Source organism: Triticum dicoccoides, chromosome 2B, assembly GCF_002162155.2.
Source record: "Triticum dicoccoides isolate Atlit2015 ecotype Zavitan chromosome 2B, WEW_v2.0, whole genome shotgun sequence".
NCBI lineage: Eukaryota > Viridiplantae > Streptophyta > Magnoliopsida > Poales > Poaceae > Triticum > Triticum dicoccoides.
This window is the reverse complement of record NC_041383.1, coordinates 242,623,664-242,633,048: the sequence shown is the minus strand read 5'-3', so window position 1 is coordinate 242,633,048 and position 9,385 is coordinate 242,623,664.

Here is a 9,385-nt window from a genome sequence, read left to right as displayed (position 1 = left end):
TATTCATAGATAAACTTGATCATAAACCCACAATTCATCGGATCTCGAAAAACACACCGCAAAAAGAGTTTACATCGAATAGATCTCCACAAGAGAGGGGGAGAACATTGTATTGAGATCCAAAAAGAGAGAAGAAGCCATCTAGCTAATAACTATGGACCCGTAGGTCTGTGGTAAACTACTCACAACTCATCGGGGGGGCTATGGTGTTGATGTAGAAGCCCTCCGTGGTTGATTCCCCCTCTGGCGGAGCACCGGCGAAGGCTCCAAGATGGGATCTTGCGGATACAGAAGGTTACGGCGGTGGAAATTGTGTTTCGTTGGCTCCCTGGATGTTTTTGGGGTACGTAGGCTTATATAGGAGGAAGAAGTACGTCGGTGGCCGCCCGAGGAGCCCACGAGACAGGGGGCGCGCCCTACAGGGGGGGCGCCCTCCTATCTCGTGGCTGCCTCGGCTGCTTCTTGACTTGCACTCCAAGTCCCCTGGATCACGTTCGTTCCAAAAATCACGCTCCCGAAGGTTTCATTTCGTTTGGACTCCGTTTGATATTCCTTTTCTTCGAAATACTGAAATAGGCAAAAAAACAGCAATACGGGTTGGGCCTCCGGTTAGTAGGTTAGTCCCAAAAATGATATAAATGTGTAAAATAAAGCCCATAAACATCCAAAATGGGTAATATAATAGCATGGATCAATCAAAAATTATAGATACGTTGGTGACGTATCAAGCATCCCCAAGCTTAATTCCTGCTCGTCCTAGAGTAGGTAAATGATAAAAAAGAAATTTTTTATGTGGAATGCTACCTAGCATAATTCTCAATGTAATTTTCTTTATTGTGGCATGAATGTTCAGATCTAAATGATTCAAAATAAAAGTTCATATTGATAAAAGAAATACTAACACTTCAAGCATACTAATCAAAGTAATCATGTCTTCTCAAAATAACATGGAAAAAGAAAGTTCATCCCTACAAAATCATATAGTTAGGCTATGCTTCATTTTCGTCACACAAATATGTTCCCAACTTCTATACCCCGATGACAAGCCAAGCAATTGTTTCATACTTAAATAATCTCAAACTTTTTCAACCTTCACGCAATACATGAGCGTGAGCCATGGATATAGCACTATGGGTGGAATAGAATATGATGATGGGGATTGTGTGGAGAAGACAAAAAAGGAGAAAGTCTCACATTGACGAGGATAATCAACGGGCTATGGAGATGCCCATCAATTGATGTCAACATGAGGAGTAGGGATTGCCATGCAACGGATGCACCAGAGCTATAAATGAATGCTCAACAAAAGAAAACTAGTGGGTGTGCATCCAACTTGCTTGCTCACGAAGACCTAGGACATTTGAGGAAGCCCATTGTAGGAATATACAAGCCAAGTTCTATAATGAAAAATTCCCACTAGTATGAAAAAGACAACTTATGAGACTCATTATATGAAAAACATGGTACTACTTTGAAGCACAATATATGAGACTCACTACATGAAGAACAAGGAGCTACTTTGAAGCACAAGTGTGGAAAAAGAGATAGTAACATTGCCCTTTTTATTTATTTTATTTTTTATTTTTTTATTTTTTTAGCCTTCCTTTTTTTTCTTTTTGGCCTTTCTTCTTTTTTTTCTTTGGGCAATGCTCTAATAATGATGATCATCACACTTTCATTGATTACAACATATGAATTACAACTCGAAACTAGAACAAAATATGACTCTATATGAGTGCCTCCGGCGGTGTACCGGGATGGTGCAATGAATTAAGAGTGACATGTATGAAAATTAATGCATGGTGGCTTTGCCACAAATACGATGTCAACTACATGATCGTGTGATGGCAATATGACAAAAGTAAAGTATGTCATGATGATGATGAATGGAATGGTGGAAAGTTTCATGGCAATATATCTCGGAATGGCTATGGAAATGCCATAATAGGTAGGTATGGTGGCTGTTTGGAGGAAGATATAAGTAGGTTTATGTGTGATAGAGCGTATCGTATCATGGGGTTTGGATGCACCGACGAAGTTTGCACCAACTCTCAAGGTGAGAAAGGGCAATGCACGGTACCGAAGAGGCTAGCAATGGCGGAAAGGTAAAAGTGCGTATAATCCATGGACTCAACATTAGTCAAAAGAACTCATAAAATTTAGAAGTCATCAAAAATCAAGTACTACGCGCATGCTCCTAGGGGGATAGATTGGTAGGAAAAAATCATCGCTCGTCCCCAACCGCCACTCATAAGGATGCACAAGCCAGGTACACTTCATGTTTCAAATTTGTTACACAACTTTAACCATACGTGCATGCTACGGGACTTGCTAACTTCAACACAAGCATTCTTTAAATTCATAATCACCCAACTAGCATGACTTTAATATCACTACCTCCATATCCCAAAACAATTATCAAGTATCAAATAGATCATATCATCCAATTCACTTCCTATGATAGTTTTTATTATACCCAACTTGGATGCCTACCATTCTAGGACCAATTTTATAACCATAGCAAATACCATGCTGTTCTAAAAGACTCTCAAAATAATATAAGTGAAGCATGAGAGACTAGAAATTTCTTCAAAATTAAGTCACCACCGTGCTCTAAAAGATATAAGTGAAGCACTAGAGCAAAACCTATCAAGCTCAAAAGATATAAGTGAAGCACATAGAGTATTCTAGCAAATTCAAATCAAGTAGGCTTCTCCCAAAAGGTGTCTACAGCAAGGATGATTGTGGTAAACTAAAAATAAAATACTAATATAATACACGACGCTCCAAGCAAAACACATATCATGTGGCAAATAAAAATATAGCTCCAAGTAAAGTTACCAATGAACAAAGAAGAAAGAGGGGATGCCTTCCTGGGGCATCCCCAAGCTTAGGCTTTTGGCTATCCTTGAATATCTTGCGGTGCCATGGGCATCCCCAAGATTAGGCTCTTGCCACTTCTTATTCCATAGTCCATAAAAGCTTTACCCAAAACCTGAAAACTTCACAACACAAAACTCAACAGGAAATCTTATAAGCTCCGTCAGTGAGAGAAAACAAAAGCACCACATAAGGTACTGTAATGAACTCATTCTTTATTTATTTTGGTGTTAAACCTACTGTATTCCAAGTTCTCTATGGCTCATACCACTTAATACTAGCCATAGATGCATCAAAATAAGCAAACAACACAAGAAAAATAGAATCTGTCAAAAACAGAACAGTCTGTAGCAATCTGTAACTAACGCAAACTTCTGGAACTCTAAAAATCCTAACAAAATAGGAAGTCCTGGAAAATTTGTCTATTGATCAGCATCAAAAAGAATCAACGCAAAAGCGTGTTTTTTGTGATTTAACAAAACTAAATTCGTGCACATAAAGTTTCTGTTTTTCAGCAGAATCAAATTAACTATCATCATAGGTTATCCTATAGGTTCTACTTGGCACAAACACTAATTAAAAGATAAAAACACATCTAAGTAGAAGGTAGATGCAAGATTTATTACTAAACAGGAACAAAAACAAAAAACACAAAGAAAATTGGGTTGCCTCCCAACTAGCGCTATCGTTTAACGCCCCTAGCTAGGCATAAAAGCGAAGATAGATCTAAGTAGTGCCATAATAATAAGATAGATCTTGAAAGCTCATCTCATATTCTCTATGTTCGGCAGCAAGTTTTCTTTGAGGCAAGCAAAAGTAATCGAAAGGGCTAAATTTAGCGGGACAAAAGTCCCCAAGATCAATCTCAGGAGGAACGGGTTCCTCCCTTGGCCCTTCATAATGCACAATTAATTCATCACTAAAAGCATTCTTTTGGCAAAATCTCGTGAGCCTATACTCAAGAGAGTATCCTAGCTCATTGTTTCGAAGGGCAAAATCATTATTAAGTTCGTTAATTCTATCAACCAAGACATTGGTAGGAACCTTTTTTCTAAGGTTTTCATTGAAAGCAACATAGTCCGAAGATTGAAAATGCCTAAATTCCTCTTGATCATAGAGGATCGCCTCTATGGGAGGACGACCGGCGTCCACCCTATAGAGCGCAAAGATTTCTTTGGCCTCTCTTATGATAAATCTAAACTCATGAGCCAAAAAGATAGTAACAACGCGTTTAACAGAAGAATGCTCAATGTTGGAAAATTCCAGAAAAATTCTTTGTATGCAAGGATGCATATGCATAAATTGTCTTTCAAGCTCAATTACAAGCATAGTGATGGCATCCGCAAGAGTACTAGTTCTATGAAGAATAGAACCACCCATGGAAGGTAAAGCATCGGCACAAGTAAAGAAATCTTGAATAACACCTTTTCCAATGATGTTACCAGTACCGATTCGAAACTTTTTAGTATGCAAGATAGGGGGTTCATCGGCCGGAGCCTCGAAATTTTTCATGTTATCACTATTATCCATATCGATGATAATCTCCCCAATTTCAGACATAGCGGCAAACAAAAGCAAGGTGGAAGAAAGCAAGCGAAAGAGAGAGGAGGAGATTGGGAAAGAGAGGGCAAATAAAATGTCAAGGGTGAAGTGGGGGAGAGGAAAACGATAGGCAAATGGCAAATAATGTAAATGCGAGGGAGATGGGTTTGTGATGAATACTTGGTATGTCTTGACTTGAGCGAAGACCTCCCCGGCAATGGCGCCAGAAATCCTTCTTGCTACGTCTTGAGCTTGCGTTGGTTTTCCTTGAAGAGGAAAGGGTGATGCAGAGCGTAAGTATTTCCCTCAGTTTTTGAGAACCAAGGTATCAATCCAATAGGAGGCTCCTCAAAAGTCCCACGCACCTACACAAACAAAAGAAGAACTCGCAACCAACACAATAAAGGGGTTGTCAATCCCTTCACGGCCACTTGCGAAAGTGAGATCTGATAGAGATAATATGATAAGATAAATATATTTTTGGTATTTTATAATATAGATGCAAAAAGTAAAGATGCAAATAAAAGTATATTGGAAGCAAATATGATAAGAGATAGACCCGAGGGCCATAGGTTTCACTAGAGGCTTCTCTCAAGATAGCATAAGTATTACGGTGGGTGAACAAATTACTGTCGAGCAATTGATAGAAAAGTGAATAATTATGAGATTATCTAGGCATGATCATGTATATAGGCATCACGTCCGCAACAAGTAGACCGACTCCTGCCTGCATCTATACTATTACTCCACACATCGACCGACTCCTGCCTACATCTAGAGTATTAAGTTCATAAGAACAGAGTAACGCTTTAAGCAAGATGACATGATGTAGAGGGATAAACTCAAGCAATATGATATAAACCCCATCTGTTTATCCTCGATCGCAACAATACAATACGTGCCTTGCTGCCCCTGCTATCACTAGGAAAGGACACCGCAAGATTGAACCCAAAGCTAAGCACTTGTCCCATGGCAAGAAAGATCAATCTAGTAGGCCAAACCAAATTGATAATTCGAAGAGACTTGCAAAGATAACTCAATCATACATAAAAGAATTCAGAGAAGATTCAAATATTATTCATAGATAAACTTGATCATAAACCCACAATTCATCGGATCTCGATGAACACACCGCAAAAAGAGTTTACATCGAATAGATCTCCAAAAGAGAGGGGGAGAACATTGTATTGAGAACCAAAAAGAAAGAAGAAGCCATCTAGCTAATAACTATGGACCCGTAGGTCTGTGGTAAACTACTCACAACTCATCAGAGGGGCTATGGTGTTGATGTAGAAGCCCTCCATGGTCGATTCCCCCTCCGGCGGAGCACCGGCGAAGGCTCCAAGATGGGATCTCACGGATACAGAAGGTTACGGCGGTGGAAATTGTGTTTCGTTGGCTCCCTGGATGGTTTTGGGGTACGTAGGCTTATATAGGAGGAAGAAGTACGTCGGTGGCCGCCCGAGGGGCCCACAAGACAGTGGGGCGCGCTCTACAGGGGGGCGTGCCCTCCTATCTCGTGGCTGCCTCGGCTGCTTCTTGACTTGCACTCCAAGTCCCCTGGATCACGTTGGTTCCAAAAATCACGCTCCCGAAGGTTTCATTTCGTTTGGACTCCGTTTGATATTCCTTTTCTTCGAAATACTGAAATAGGCAAAAAAACAGCAATACCGGTTGGGCCTCCGGTTAGTAGGTTAGTCCCAAAAATGATATAAATGTGTAAAATAAAGCCCATAAACATCAAAAAGGGGTAATATAATAACATGGATCAATCAAAAATTATAGATACGTTGGAGACGTATCAGTGGGGAACGAATTTCTTCATCGTCCGCTTCCCACTCAAGCCGGACATAGTTTGGCCAGGAGCCTCCTGACAGGGAGAGAGACTTCAATGAATTTAGCACGTCGCCCAAGGGCGAGTGCTGAAAGATATCCGTGGAGGTAAACTGCATGATCGGTGCCCAATCAGATTCGATAGGTGATAACCCACAAGGGTAGGGGATCGCAACAGTTTTCGATAAGTAAGAGTGTCGAACCCAACGAGGAGCTAAAGGTAGAATAAATATTCCGTCAAGTTCTATCGACCACCGATACAACTCTACGCACGCTTGACGTTTGCTTTACCTAGAACAAGTATGAAACTAGAAGTACTTTGTAGGTGTGATAGGATAGGTTTGCAAGATAATAAAGAACACGTAAATAAAAGCTAGGGGCTGTTTAGATAAAGATGCAATAAAGTAAATATTAGTAGAGAGCTTTTTGTTACGAGAAAGTTATTTGTCCAAGGCAATCGATAACTAGACTGGTAATCACTATTGCAATTTTATTTGAGGGAGAGGCATAAGCTAACATACTTTCTCTACTTGGATCATATGCACTTATGATTGGAACTCTAGCAAGCGTCCGCAACTACTAAAGATTCATTAAGGTAAAACCCAACAATAGCATTAAAGTATCAAGTCCCCTTTTATCCCATACGCAACAATCCCCTTACTCGGGTTTTTGTTTCAGTCACTCACGCAACCCACTATAAGCGAATCATGAACGCATTGCAACACCCTATAGTGGGAATCCCTCATGCTTGCGCGACACGAAGGGCACCATAGGACAGCACCAATAATAAAACATGCAACTCAAAGCAATCACAATCATCAATTAACCCATAGGACAAAACGGATCTACTCAAACATCATAAGATAGCCATACATCATTGGGAAATAATATATAGCGTTGAGCACCATGTTTAAGTAGAGATTACAGCGGGTAAGAGAGAGGTTACACCGCTGCATAGAGGGAGGAAGAGTTGGTGATGAAGGCAGTGAAGTTGTTGGTGAAGATCGCGGTGATGATGATGGCCCCTGGCAGCGCTCCGGCGCCACCGGAAGCAAGGGGGAGAGAGCCCCCCTTCTTCTTCTCCTTCCTTGACCTCCTCCCTAGATGGGAGAAGGGTTTCCCCTCTGGCCCTTGGCTCCCATGGCTTGGGAGGGGCGAGAGCCCCTCCGAGATTGGATCTATCTCTCTGTTTTTGCGTTTTTGAATTCTGCCCTGGCACCGTTTCCTTTATATCTGGAGATCCGTAACTCCGATTGGATTGAAACCTTCACCCAGATCATTTTCCAAAAATTAGCTTTCTTGCGGCCAAAGAAGGGCATCAACCGCCTTACGGGTGGCCCACGAGAGTGGGGGCCGCACCCTCTTTAAGTGGGTGTGGGCCCCTATCTCGTGGCCGCATCGGGCATCGTCTCGCGTAGATTCTTCCTCCCAAAAAATCACAAAAATTCCAAAATAATTCTCCGTCCGTTTTTATCCCGTTTGGACTCCGTTTGATATTGGGTTTCTGCGAAACAAAAAACATGCAACAGACAGGAACTGGCACTGGGCACTGGATCAATATGTTAGTCCCAAAAAATAGTATAAAAATTGCCAAAAGTATATAAAAGTTGTAGAATATTGGCATGGAACAATCAAAAATTATAGATATGACGGAGAAGTATCAGCATCCCCAAGCTTAATTCCTCCTCGTCCTCGAGTAGGTAAATGATAAAAAAAATTGATGTGGAACGTGAAAGTGCGTTATATCGACTAGAGGGGGGTGAATAGGCAATTTTTATGAATTCTTCACTGAGGAATTTGCTGGTGAGGAAATTCCTAACCGAAGAACTACTAGCAGCAGAATAAGTACTCAGAAGTAAACATAACAGAATACAAGCATAGCCATCATGGCGAGATGAAGACAAACACAGAGTACAGAAAGCGTAAACACAGGATAACACAAGAAAAGAAGACGGACAGACTGAAGAAATTGAACTAAGGAAATTGAGAAAGTCTTCAGTCAAAGTCTTCAAGCAGATATGAACAGGCACGCAACAACAGACATGAGGAAATGAAAGAGTTGAGGAAATAGAACTAGTAGGCTTGGTGAAGACAATGATTTGGTAGACCAGTTCCAACTACTGTCTCAGTTGTACATCTGGTTGGAGCGTTTGAGTATTTAAACTCGAGGACACCCAGTCCAGGACACACAGTCCTCACCGTATTCTCCTTGAGCTAAGGTCACACAGACCTCGCCCAATCACTCGTGGTAAGTCTTCAGGTGACTTCCGAACCTTCACAAACTTGGTCACTCGGCGATCCACAATTCCTCTTGGATGCTAAAGACCTTCATGCCTAACCGTCTGGAAGAAGCACAGTCTTCAAAGGAAACAAGCGTCGGATCCATGCAGGATCAATCTCTTCAGTGATGCTCAATCACTTTGGGTTTGTAGGTGTTGGGTTTGGGTTTTCCTCACTTGATGGTTTTCGCTCAAAGTCCTCGGAGGATGGGATGCTCTCAATTGACAAGTGTCAGTTTCTCTCGGAGCAGCCAACCAGCTAGTGGTTGTAGGGGCGGCTATTTATAGCCTCGGGAGTAGCCCGACATGATAAGACATAAATGCCCTTGTCTGATATGACCGTTACGTGGGTAGATATTTTGGAACCGCTGGCGCATAGCACAGCAACGGTCAGAATTTTGGCTATCAAAATCCCCAGGGCTATCATGTTCCTCACTATGTAGGCAATTCACACTGGTGAATTCCTAACTCCTCAGCCAGAAAAAATTCCTCAGAGACTAGAAGAACTTTGTCTCTATCACTAAAGAATATGACTGAACTGTATGTGATTTCCAATGGCTTCACTCAAAGGGATTGGTAGGTGTAAGATTTTGAGTTGAGCATCACATGGAAATTTTTCCTTAGTATTTCCTCGACCCCCTTTAACAGTACGGTGTTTCCTATGACTCAAGAAATAGAAAATGAAACTACGAAAACAAAAGTCTTCACGCTTCATATTCCTCGAATGAATACCAAGTCTTCAAGGTCACACCAATTTCTTCACTTTCAAAGTCTTCAGAAAATCTTCAGATATCCAAAGTCTTCAGACGAAGAACTTCATTTTTAGGGGTCGACTTTCTCTGTAAATATCA